The 10,753-nt window shown below is 33.5% G+C and overlaps 1 pseudogene; it reads left to right on the top strand.

The window, feature by feature from the left end:
• The first annotated feature begins 6,795 nt into the window (after positions 1–6,795).
• On the top strand, positions 6,796–10,434 carry LOC122274461 (annotated as a pseudogene).
• The last annotated feature ends 319 nt before the right edge of the window (positions 10,435–10,753 follow it).

Below are 10,753 nucleotides of genomic sequence, written 5' to 3'. Positions count from 1 at the left end.
TAAGAAGTGGACAAGTACTACTGGTTGGGGCACTTAGGGGTCTTGATGTTTTGGTATCTCTCAAATCATCTCCCAAGTTAATGCTTAGTTTGTTTGAATCAACATCAATTGTAGTAGACAAAGAACCCATCTAACATGTACAATACATAAAAAATTACAAAACACAAAAAACTAAAAATACAAAATTGAATACCACGTAACACAATTATATAGCAGCTAGTTTGCAATATGGCAATATAATAAGTCTAAGGCTCTAATCTAGATGTTAGTTTACTCATCTTTCCATAATTTACATCAAAAAAACTTCACAACGCATTTAGAACATAATAAATTAACAATAATAAATTTTTTCATGCGAAAAGAAAATACTAAACTGAGCACTTAGCACACTCACAGTGGGAAATAGCTCTTGAATTATTGTACAACGTCCCAAATATGTGCTCCAAAAATTTTAAAATGCATGTACATACACAGATAAAATTTAAATATCAAATAATCTAAAAATATTATCAAACATCAAAACAACATTAAAACCGAGCCTCATATATATTATATATTACCGGTTTTGTGAAATTAGTTGTAGGGGCATTGGGAAATTGATTTTCAGTGAGATGTAGGGATATGTGATCATTGGTGGGACACTGGTGGAAAGGGACCAAGAATAAAATTAAAGAGCTCAGAGAGATGATAGCGAGATAGGTGGAATCAGAGATAGAGGTGAATGGAGAGAAGATGAGTGAGAGAGCTTGGACAGTCGGCCCAAATAGATGCTAGTAGGGAGAGAGGCTAAGTGGCATGAAATAGGAGAGAGGTAGTGAGGCTTGGTGCATGAATGCAGTGAGAGAGGAGACAATTGAGCTAGGAGAGAGACTCATAGATGAATAAGAGGGAGGGGAAGGGGTCGAGGTTATGAAGCTCTAACCTAAACTAACGTTGTTTGGTGAATTAAACCAAACGACGTTATTTCTTATTATTTTTTTTCTAAAACATAGTTAGAAAATGATACCTTTTAACTTAAGTTAAACTATTTCATTTTATATAAGAATAAAATAAAAATATATATTATATCTGTTGGTTAATTGGTTTGACATTGCTGAGACTGGAACCAAACCGATCGACGTCGGTTTCTAAGGTTTTTTACCATCGGCTGAGCAACTTCTAAGGTTCTATATATATATATATATATGTGTGTGTGTGTGTGTGTGTCTATGTATATATTTATCTTTTCATCATTTATTATAAACTCCAAGATCCATCGTCTAGTTTTAGAGCGCTTGAAAGCAACTAGTAATACACATATTGACATTGGATATACGAGCGATTCAACCTTAGCTTTCATCTCTTTTTTTCACATGGGTGTATGTAACACCCCGTTCCTCACAGCTATTAATAAAGTCATTTTTAGAGATTTGGGAATGCTAAAGTGCTACTACTGAACTTGACATAATTTTTTTTTTCATTTATTTTAAAGGAAGCTTCAGGTACGAAGATTCTTATAATAAATAAAGTCATTTTATATTAAAATACTGAAATAATAAGAGAGAGTACATGAAGCAAATATTAAAATTTCTCGAAGTCTATGCTATAAAAAAATATAACTTAAAAATATCTGTACATGATATAGGCTATTATCACGCCTCCCTAGACTAAGTCTCGTCTTGGAGCTCTACCTGCATAAATATTTTGACTTGGGGTGGTTTAAAAACATAAAAACAAACTAAAATGAGTCTATAACTCAATAAGAAACCCATCATAACATAAGCATACTTAATATAAGGTTTGCCTAAAATATTTCTTGTTGAGTTTAAAATCATGACTGATTCTTATGCTATGTATGACTGATTTACCTTAATTAATTGACTAATCTGATTTATCTGACTGACCAACACACTTAACCCTGTGTGTGATTGTGTACCGACCCCACTTCCTGTTATTGCAAGGGGAGCCATTGATAGTATTCTGGGATAATGTGATGGACCACGCTTGAGTCCTTGGCATGCACATCCATTTTAAAACCACATTGGTACCTGCATCTGAATAACCATTTGATTAACTGTTATGAGTTTATCTTACACTTGATCTTATGAAAGCTTATATTTTTTATGCAATGTGAGATGCATATAAGACTATTCATCCAGGTTAGATTTTAACTGGCCTGGGCTGGAACCCAGATAACCCAAATTTTGGTTATAGTTTCCGGCCTGAATTTGATCCGGCTGAAACCTATATTATAAAAAATGGATATATTCGGTGCAGACTCGAGTATGAAATCTGAGTTCCGTATCCATATTCAGTGCAGACTCACGTGTATGAGTTCTACGAGCATGATCGTGGAAGCCCCGCCTACCTACGATTGAGCCATAAATTGGTCAATGCCCTCAGCAATCTAGTCCCTTTGAATAACAAGGTAATTTTGATTAGCTAGCTTTTGGGTATGTTTTTTTCTCTCTTTGTTGATTTTGGATTTGTTTTAATGTGAATGTTTGAATGGAATAATCTTTTAGGAGTATTTTTATGGGTTAGATATGAATTTGTGAGACCTAGAAGGAAGTAGAATGAAAATAGCCAAAACCACAGTTTCTTTGTGAGATCTGGATTTGGATTTACTATTAATAAATGGTATTAATAGTTTGACTATCTTTTATACCTAATAAGATTGGTCAGCAAAGAAATAGTTTTAGCAGTGTACATGTGCTGAGTGCAGTAAATTGTATAAAGCTTGTGCTTGAATTCATCATCCTTTACAATTTTCTGGGTGCCATTTCCTGATTCAAATTGCTAGGTTCTTGCTTGTTTAGAGCTGCTACATGTGTTGAATATTTGGCTTTATGCATTGAGATATGCTTTATCCAGATTTAGTGCTGTTGGATGACTTTTCTAACTTTCTGCTAGAAAGGTTGAGAAAGATAAAGAAAAGATAGCACTTGGGAATTTAGGATGTCCAAATTTTAAGCTTTGCTCACATGCCCTCTTTTCATATTTAATTCTCTGGTTCAGTAATGGAGTCTTCCACGTAGTCAACAAATTGCAGAAAGAAAAGAGAAAAATTGGAAGCAAGATAATGAAAACTAAGAAAATAAAATAAAAGGGAGAAGGTTTAGTCGTTGCCTCGCTGCATTCCATCATCATATTGGATAAGGAGGATCTAAGAGGTATGGGAGAAACGTCTTCTACCCTTCCAACCATAGCCAAAACAAAACCTTCAATTTACTGTAACATAGAAAGAGGGGGAAGGGAGGGGGGTTTGTTGTTTTTTACAAGAGCTTTGATAACTACTTCTCTCTGCAATGTTGTGTTAACTTCAAGTGTTCCCATTTCTTTAGACAAAATCTCTCCACATCCCTTATCATCTCTGCCATTGACATGAATATGTTATGAATTAGAAAGCATGGAAGCACTAGGTTTTTGATTGATTTTTTTGTACTTAATCTGAATGGAAGCACTAGGATTACCAATACCTGAGACTGTAGGTTGCATCTCCGAGCTTAAATAGAAGATGTCAGGTAATATATTGACCTTAATGTGGTTGAGCGAGAAGAGATGAAAGGTCCCAGTTTTTTCTTAAACCGTGTGTGCAGTGGGCAAATGTATATTTGTGTTCATATATGTTTTCAATTTATTTGATAGAAAAGAAAATAAATTAATGTGCTCATTTAATTTGCAAGCTAACAAACATTGCCAGAAAATTTACACTTACAAAATATTTCTTTTATTTTCCTTGCTAAGTAATATGGTTTTATGATTAGGAGATTAAAAAAAGTGTGGTCTTTGAAGGTGCATTTGAGAAGATTTTCAGCATCATTTCAGAGGAAGGAGGTTCTGAGGAAGGAGGTCTAGAAGATTTTTCAAAATTATGTTTTGTAATTCATATATTGTAATTTTGTGTTTTGTAATATAATGTAATGTATAAATACTAAATAATCTAATATGTAGTGAATTGCATTATATGTTGCATGTAATATGGATATATTTTCTTTTACATACATTTAGTTAAAAAGGTAATTAGTTTCTAACTTTAGTTTCTTTGACATGATTTTTTGAAATATATGCTTTTAAACCAAAAAAAATGTCTTTTTTTCCGGAAAAAATTTAACAATGTTCAATGCTATTATGCTTTTCAACATTATTTCTTGAAATATAAACTTTTAGGTGAAAAAAAAAAGTTTTCGACATTATTTTTTTATTTGAGAAAAATTTAACCAAAGGTTTCAGATTTCTGTTATTTAAAAAAAAGGGTTCAACCTGGAACCCGTAAATATGGGTTTTAAAAAAACTCAGATCCATTTGGGTTCCAAACCAGGTCTGACCTGGGTTAACCCAGTCTAGCTTTCAGCCCGAATTTGACACCCAGGTTTCAGTCCAAGTATACCCGGATTCTCGGGTCAGAACCTGGATGAACAATCCTAGATGCATATTACATACATAACTATAATATGTGGAATGAAATACGATAAATGACGTGCTTTTAAAGATCATAACATGTGTTGTACAAAAGCACTGGCTTCGAAAGGACTGGATTGAATAGTCATATATTTAACTAGCTAATGTATGTTAATCCTAAGTTATAATCAAGTTACTTACCTTGTAGCGTTGCTTCCTAAACTTTCGGACACAAAATCGATGACATGCAATGGAGGGACAATGGTGGTTGTAATTAGGAGGGAGGAAAAGACAATGGTGGCCTTGCCATGTTTCATGGTGGGGGAGATGAGGCTAAGACATGTTGAAGGTAAAAGGAAAGCTAAAAACAAAAAACTTAGGCTTGAAGAGGCAAGTGCATGTACAGTGCAAGAGACTTTATCTATAGATTGGTATGGGTTGGGTTTAGGAATTGTATGGTGAAGAGGATTCTATAATTGTAATCCTAATGTGTTTGAAACTAAAGACATACTCTAGTAGTTCATTTACTGTAGGATTGAGAGTGATTGAGACTATGTAGAGAACTTCAATGAATGATGATTTTAAATTGAAATAAATTTCTAATGATTTTAAATTCTAAAAGGAGTCTAACTTCTTCATTAAATAATAAATGAGATTTAACGTAGTTATTGAGCCTAATTAAAACTCCTAAACAACATCAATAATTTGTTGCTGGTAGGCTTATCCAATATGGTCTATTAAAGATAATTTAGGCCTAATAAAAATTATCAATATTCAAACCTTAGAATTATTAAGTCGGGTCGTTACAAAATACGTATTCATCTCTGGTGGACCTTGTCTATGACATTTATTGCCCCTAAAAGAATGAGAAAATGCTTAAGGATAGCCATTGCATGGTACGACAGTAAACCTCATATATAAAATCTTCATTGATATCCTCCCATGTATGCGTCAGAAACTTGCCTGGTTAATTCTTCTTATGTAACTTCTTATGAGACACCATGCTTCTTCATGTATCATTCAAGGGCCGAGCTTGCAGCATGACCTCTATCTTGTTCAAAATGCCTATATTTTTTTCATATATTTTAAAAAGATTATTTTGATATGGAATATTTAGATCATTTCGTACGTATTTTGATCTTTATCGGAGCAATACTCGTGTTGGGATGATGTCATGACATTCCTAGCTAGTTTGATTAGAGATCTCATTTGAGCTCGATTAGTCAATTGTGCCACACAGCTGGCCTATATTTGGGAAAAACTCTCTCTCTCTCTCTCTCTCTCTCTCTCTCTCTCTCTCTCTCTCTCTCTCTCTCTCTCATGCCTATAATTATTATACTGTAAATTAAGCCATAATAAAATTTATATTGATAATTATACGCAGACGATTTGAATAAATATTTCGCCGGCCACCTTTGAATTTCTTGGAATCAAATTGATGCTTTGAGAACAGATACGTAGCAATATGGTATAACTTAAAAGTGCTACGACGACTAAGTTCGTGGATACAGATCGATTACGGACTCCTCTAAGCAGTCAGAAAATACCAGGATGCCGACTTCTTTGGGCCGAGCACTTGCCCACCAGCAGTAACAATCTTGATCACATCTATGATCCGTAATGACACACTTCAAATTCTTTTACAATTATTTTGAAATTCATGTCATTTTTAAACAACCAATAAAATCATGTCACTTCACCAAAAATAAATTTTAATAGTACAAAACTACCCTCAATTTTATATGGAATTGTAAAATAATTATAAAATAGTTGTAAGGTTATCATTTTCTTTATGCATATATATATCATTGCTCATCCTTTTTTAAGCTAAGCTTATTTGCATGCCATTGATCAGCAAATAATAAAAGCATAAAATAAACGTCGAAGTGCCAAGTCTTGAAGAGCTAAGAATATATTGTTTAATGAATGAACCAAACCCTGCCCTACATTCTTGCCTGCAGATCATGTATAATATTCATAGATACGGTGTTGGAAAAATCTAACAAGGATCATTTAGCGTCAACCGTACATGTTTGACATGATCAGTACGAAGAAAAGCTTGTTTATTCAATGAACAAATTTGTAAATAAATTTATTCAATTTTTGATCACACGAGACTTAAAGCTTGCCGTAAGTGGAAGGAATTGAAAAGCATGCAATGTACAAGCTTTGAAGATCGATAGAAACGACCATGACAGAGAAATTAAAGCATGCAGTCTCGCCTCAACACATCAGCGCACGGAAAAAACACATTATGAACATTCAAACCACGAACAGAGAATAATTTATGCCAACCATCACCTTAGTTCAGGAGAAAGTATTATTATTTTTATATACACAGGAGAAAGTAGACTGAGAAGCAAATAATTGAAGACTTCTGGCTCTATATAAGAAGGTGCTCAAACATGAGTACTACAGCAGAATACTAAAAGCTTGATCTCTAAATTTGTAAAACTTTTGTTCTCAAAGAAGCTGTACGTGACTTTCATCCAAAGTTCCAACTGGTAAGTCTCTTCATTTATCAATTCTAAAACTATTTCCTCAAATCTCATTATATATCTTTTAGCTTGTTTTCTTATGCTATTGTACTGTTTATATTTTATATGCTCATCTATAATACTCCAATAGTATCGTGGCCTTCAATATCTTTTCACAAACACTAACCATAAAAATATGTGAATAGTTTGATTGACAGTCAAAAATTTGCTTATCAGATATATAAAAAATTCTACTCATTATCTCCTACATACCAACATGTAATTTTTCTTTTTTACTATTATATTTAAGCACATATGATATTGATGTGTAAATATGTGTGTTTAAATATAATGGCAAAAATGACAAATCACATGTTGATGTATGGTGTGGGGATATTAAGTTGTATTTCTCCATATATATATAATATATATATTATATATATCCAGCGAAAAATATTACATCATAACTCTATTATATTACGGCTCTTTCACATTATCTGTGGCCCCCAAAATCCATTTCACAGTAGAGCAGTTTCTTTCTAACAAGTTCAGAAGATATGCTAGAAAAGGTATTAGCTATAAGCTGGTTGGAAAACTTTAAAATGGTTTGTAAATGAACATGAGAGTAAAGACTTAGGGTCTAAGATACTAAGGTATTCAAATAGAGCTTTAATACTTATTGTAGCAATATTTCGTTATACTGGGCTCTCTATTACATACAATTCACAAATATTTCAATTTCGTGTCAACTTTCTTAACTTGCAAAATCTGTGTAATTAAACAATATTTTTTAAATTATAAAATAAAGCTCTAAAACCACCTTAGTATTCTTTTTTTATTATTTACTTTCAGTAATTTAATGTAAATAACAAATGTTGGAATGGATTAAGGGAGTATGATTTTTAATGTATTTGCTTATTAAGATGAGTTTTAGATAAGTGTTGAGAAGTTGGAACTGTGTATTAATTATGGCTATGGGTATCAATTTTCAAATTGATTTTGTTACTAATCTATTTTTGAATGCATCTACTTTGATACAAGTTAAAAATGTTTATAATATATAGATTATTTCAATTTCATCAATTTAAATTAATTGATATAAGTAATTTGTTTGTGCTAATTCAACATAATCATTTTTTTAAGGTTCATGATCATTTTGTTACCAATGGTTACAACACACGGCCACCAATTTGATATATATAATGAGTCATGTTAAGGTTGATGTTTGATAAAAGTATCAAATTAATTAAGATCGCCGGAGTCATATATAGAAAAATAAAAATTGAGTAAACAGGGACTCAACCCAATAGATCCCGATATATTAACGGGGGTTTTCCAAGCTAAGGAAGCCCAAACCTCCGTAAGTTCTATACTTACATGATTTTCAAGATTCGTCATCAATTAAGTAAAACCTTAATTTATTCTGCTAAACCACCAATGAACAGAAAAGCATACAATTTGAAAAGAAAAATATTTGAATCACAAAGACATCTTATCAACTATTGCGGTAAATTAAGTTGTAGAATATTTATTTGAATGAAGTAAATCTAACATATTGAATTTAATGACAATAATTTTTTAAAATTATTTTTATAAAATCTCTTTATAAATTTAAGACTTTTCAAATACGAAACATCTATGCTTAAGAAAGATAAGTCTCATTCTATCTTCCTCCATGCCTTCTAGGCCATGCTTTGACCCAACTCACATAACATAAATATTTCTAATTTTGACACTTTTTTTTCACATCACCCTACACTTGATTGTAGCTTCTGCGATGGGATGGTGGAGGTCTTATGCTAGTGACGAGAGATTTTCTAGCTCAACTCTCACTGTTTCGATTGGTATATTTGAAGTGTTATGGTTGCTATGGGTCATCAAGAAACAAAGAAAAGCTGCAGTACCTCCATTGCCACCAAGTCCCCGTGGCTTGCCAATAGTTGGGTACCTTCCGTTTATAGCTACAGAACTTCATACGAAATTTGAGCAACTGGGTGGGATCTATGGCCCCATCTACAAGATTTGGCTTGCAAATAAATTGTGCATTGTGATTAGCTCACCCTCACTAGTGAAAGAAGTTGTTCGTGACCACGATGCAATATTTGCCAACCGTGATGCTACCAAAGCTGCACTTGCTATCACATCCGGGGGAGTCGATATTGTCTTTTCCCCGAATGGTCCTAATTGGAGGATGTTGCGAAAGATGTTTGTGCGAGAGATGCTAAGTCCAGCGAATCTTGATTCTACCTTCGCTTTACGAAGAGAAGAGGTAAGGAACACCATTATAAATGTTATAAAAAAGTAGGTGCCCCAGTAGATTTAGGAGAGCTGGTGTTTTTGACGTCGATGAATACCATCATGAAGTTGTTGTGGGGCAGCACACTACAAGGAGAGGAAGGGGCTAAGCTTGGAGATGAGTTTAGGCATATGTTTCAGATTTAATGTTGCTACTCGGAAAACCAAACGTTTCGGACCTTTTCCCCACGTTAGCAAGTTTTGATTTACAAGGGATCGTAAGGGAAGTAAAGGTGATTTCCCAAAGCATTGAACGAGTACTTGATTATGTCATTGACAAATAGATCAAAAGTTTGGCTAAGGCCAAAGACAGGACAAAATGACTTTTTGCAAATTCTCTTGGAAATATGGGAGAAGGACAACGGGGCAAATTTGATTAGCATGACCCTACTCAAGGTTGTGCTTTTGGTATGTATGTGTCCACTTTTCTACTTTTGTGTCTCATTACTTTAGATTCAAACTGAAGGGGTTGAGTTGGCCATTTATATCTTTAGCTAATTCCTAGACATCAATCAAATTTTATTTTATTTTTATTTTTCAACAATTCAGCTAATTACCTTACTCATGTTTAAATAGGACATAGTGGTGGCTGCATCCGACACTACAACGACCATGTCAGAATGGGTAATGGCAAGGTTGATGAAACATTCAGAGACAATGAGGAAAGTCCATGAAGAATTAACAGAAATTGTGGGGATGGATAACTTAGTTGAAGAATCTCATTTGCCCAAATTACATTATTTAGATGTTGTAATTAAAGAGACGCTTCGTTTGTGCCCACCTATTCCTTTCTTAATACCTTGTACTCCAAGCGAATCTAGCATCATTGGAGGGTACCATGTACCCAAAGGTTCAAGGATTTTCGTGAATGTTTGGGCTATTCAAAGGAACCCAAATTATTGGGACAATCCATTGGAATTTAAACCCGAGAGGTTTCTAAATGATGGTTATGGAAGATTCGCTTATTTAGGCAACAATTTTAAGTATTTTCCATTTGGGTTAGGGAGAAGAATATGTGCGGGTATTACACTAGGGGACAAGACACTCAAATACATCTTGGCTTCAATTTTGCACTCATTTGAATGGAAATTTCCACGGGGTTCAAAGATTGATGTTTCAGACACTTTCGGTATCATTACCAAGAAGAAGAATCCAACAATTGCAATTCCAACTCCAAGGTTGTCCAAATTTGAGCTCTACACATAATAGTACACTGTGAGAAATATACTCTATTGCTTTTGCAAGTACCTTGTATGAAGCCTTTATGTGCACAATAACCAATCACAAGCTTCAAGACAACGATTGAGAATTATGTTGAAGAAATGTTTGTCAAATTGCTTGACTGTCAAAGTCTCTCCTGCCTTGAGAGTTGTCAAGGCTGGATAGTTTGTGACAATTAAGTAATTAGACTACAATTTAGACATTTTTTCTAGATGATTCTCAATCGTTGTCTATAAGACAGGTAGCTTGTGAGCATATTCTTCCATGTAAGCTCTAGTTTAATAATATAACACTATTATATTTGTTTGACATTGTTAATTCAAACAACATGAAAATATTATTTGTAGTTTTTTTTTACAAGATATTGCGTGACATTGCAT

Source organism: Carya illinoinensis, chromosome 8 (assembly GCF_018687715.1).
Source record: "Carya illinoinensis cultivar Pawnee chromosome 8, C.illinoinensisPawnee_v1, whole genome shotgun sequence".
Lineage (NCBI taxonomy): Eukaryota > Viridiplantae > Streptophyta > Magnoliopsida > Fagales > Juglandaceae > Carya > Carya illinoinensis.
Note: the sequence above shows the minus strand (reverse complement) of the source record. Positions and strands in the feature narration are given on the sequence as shown.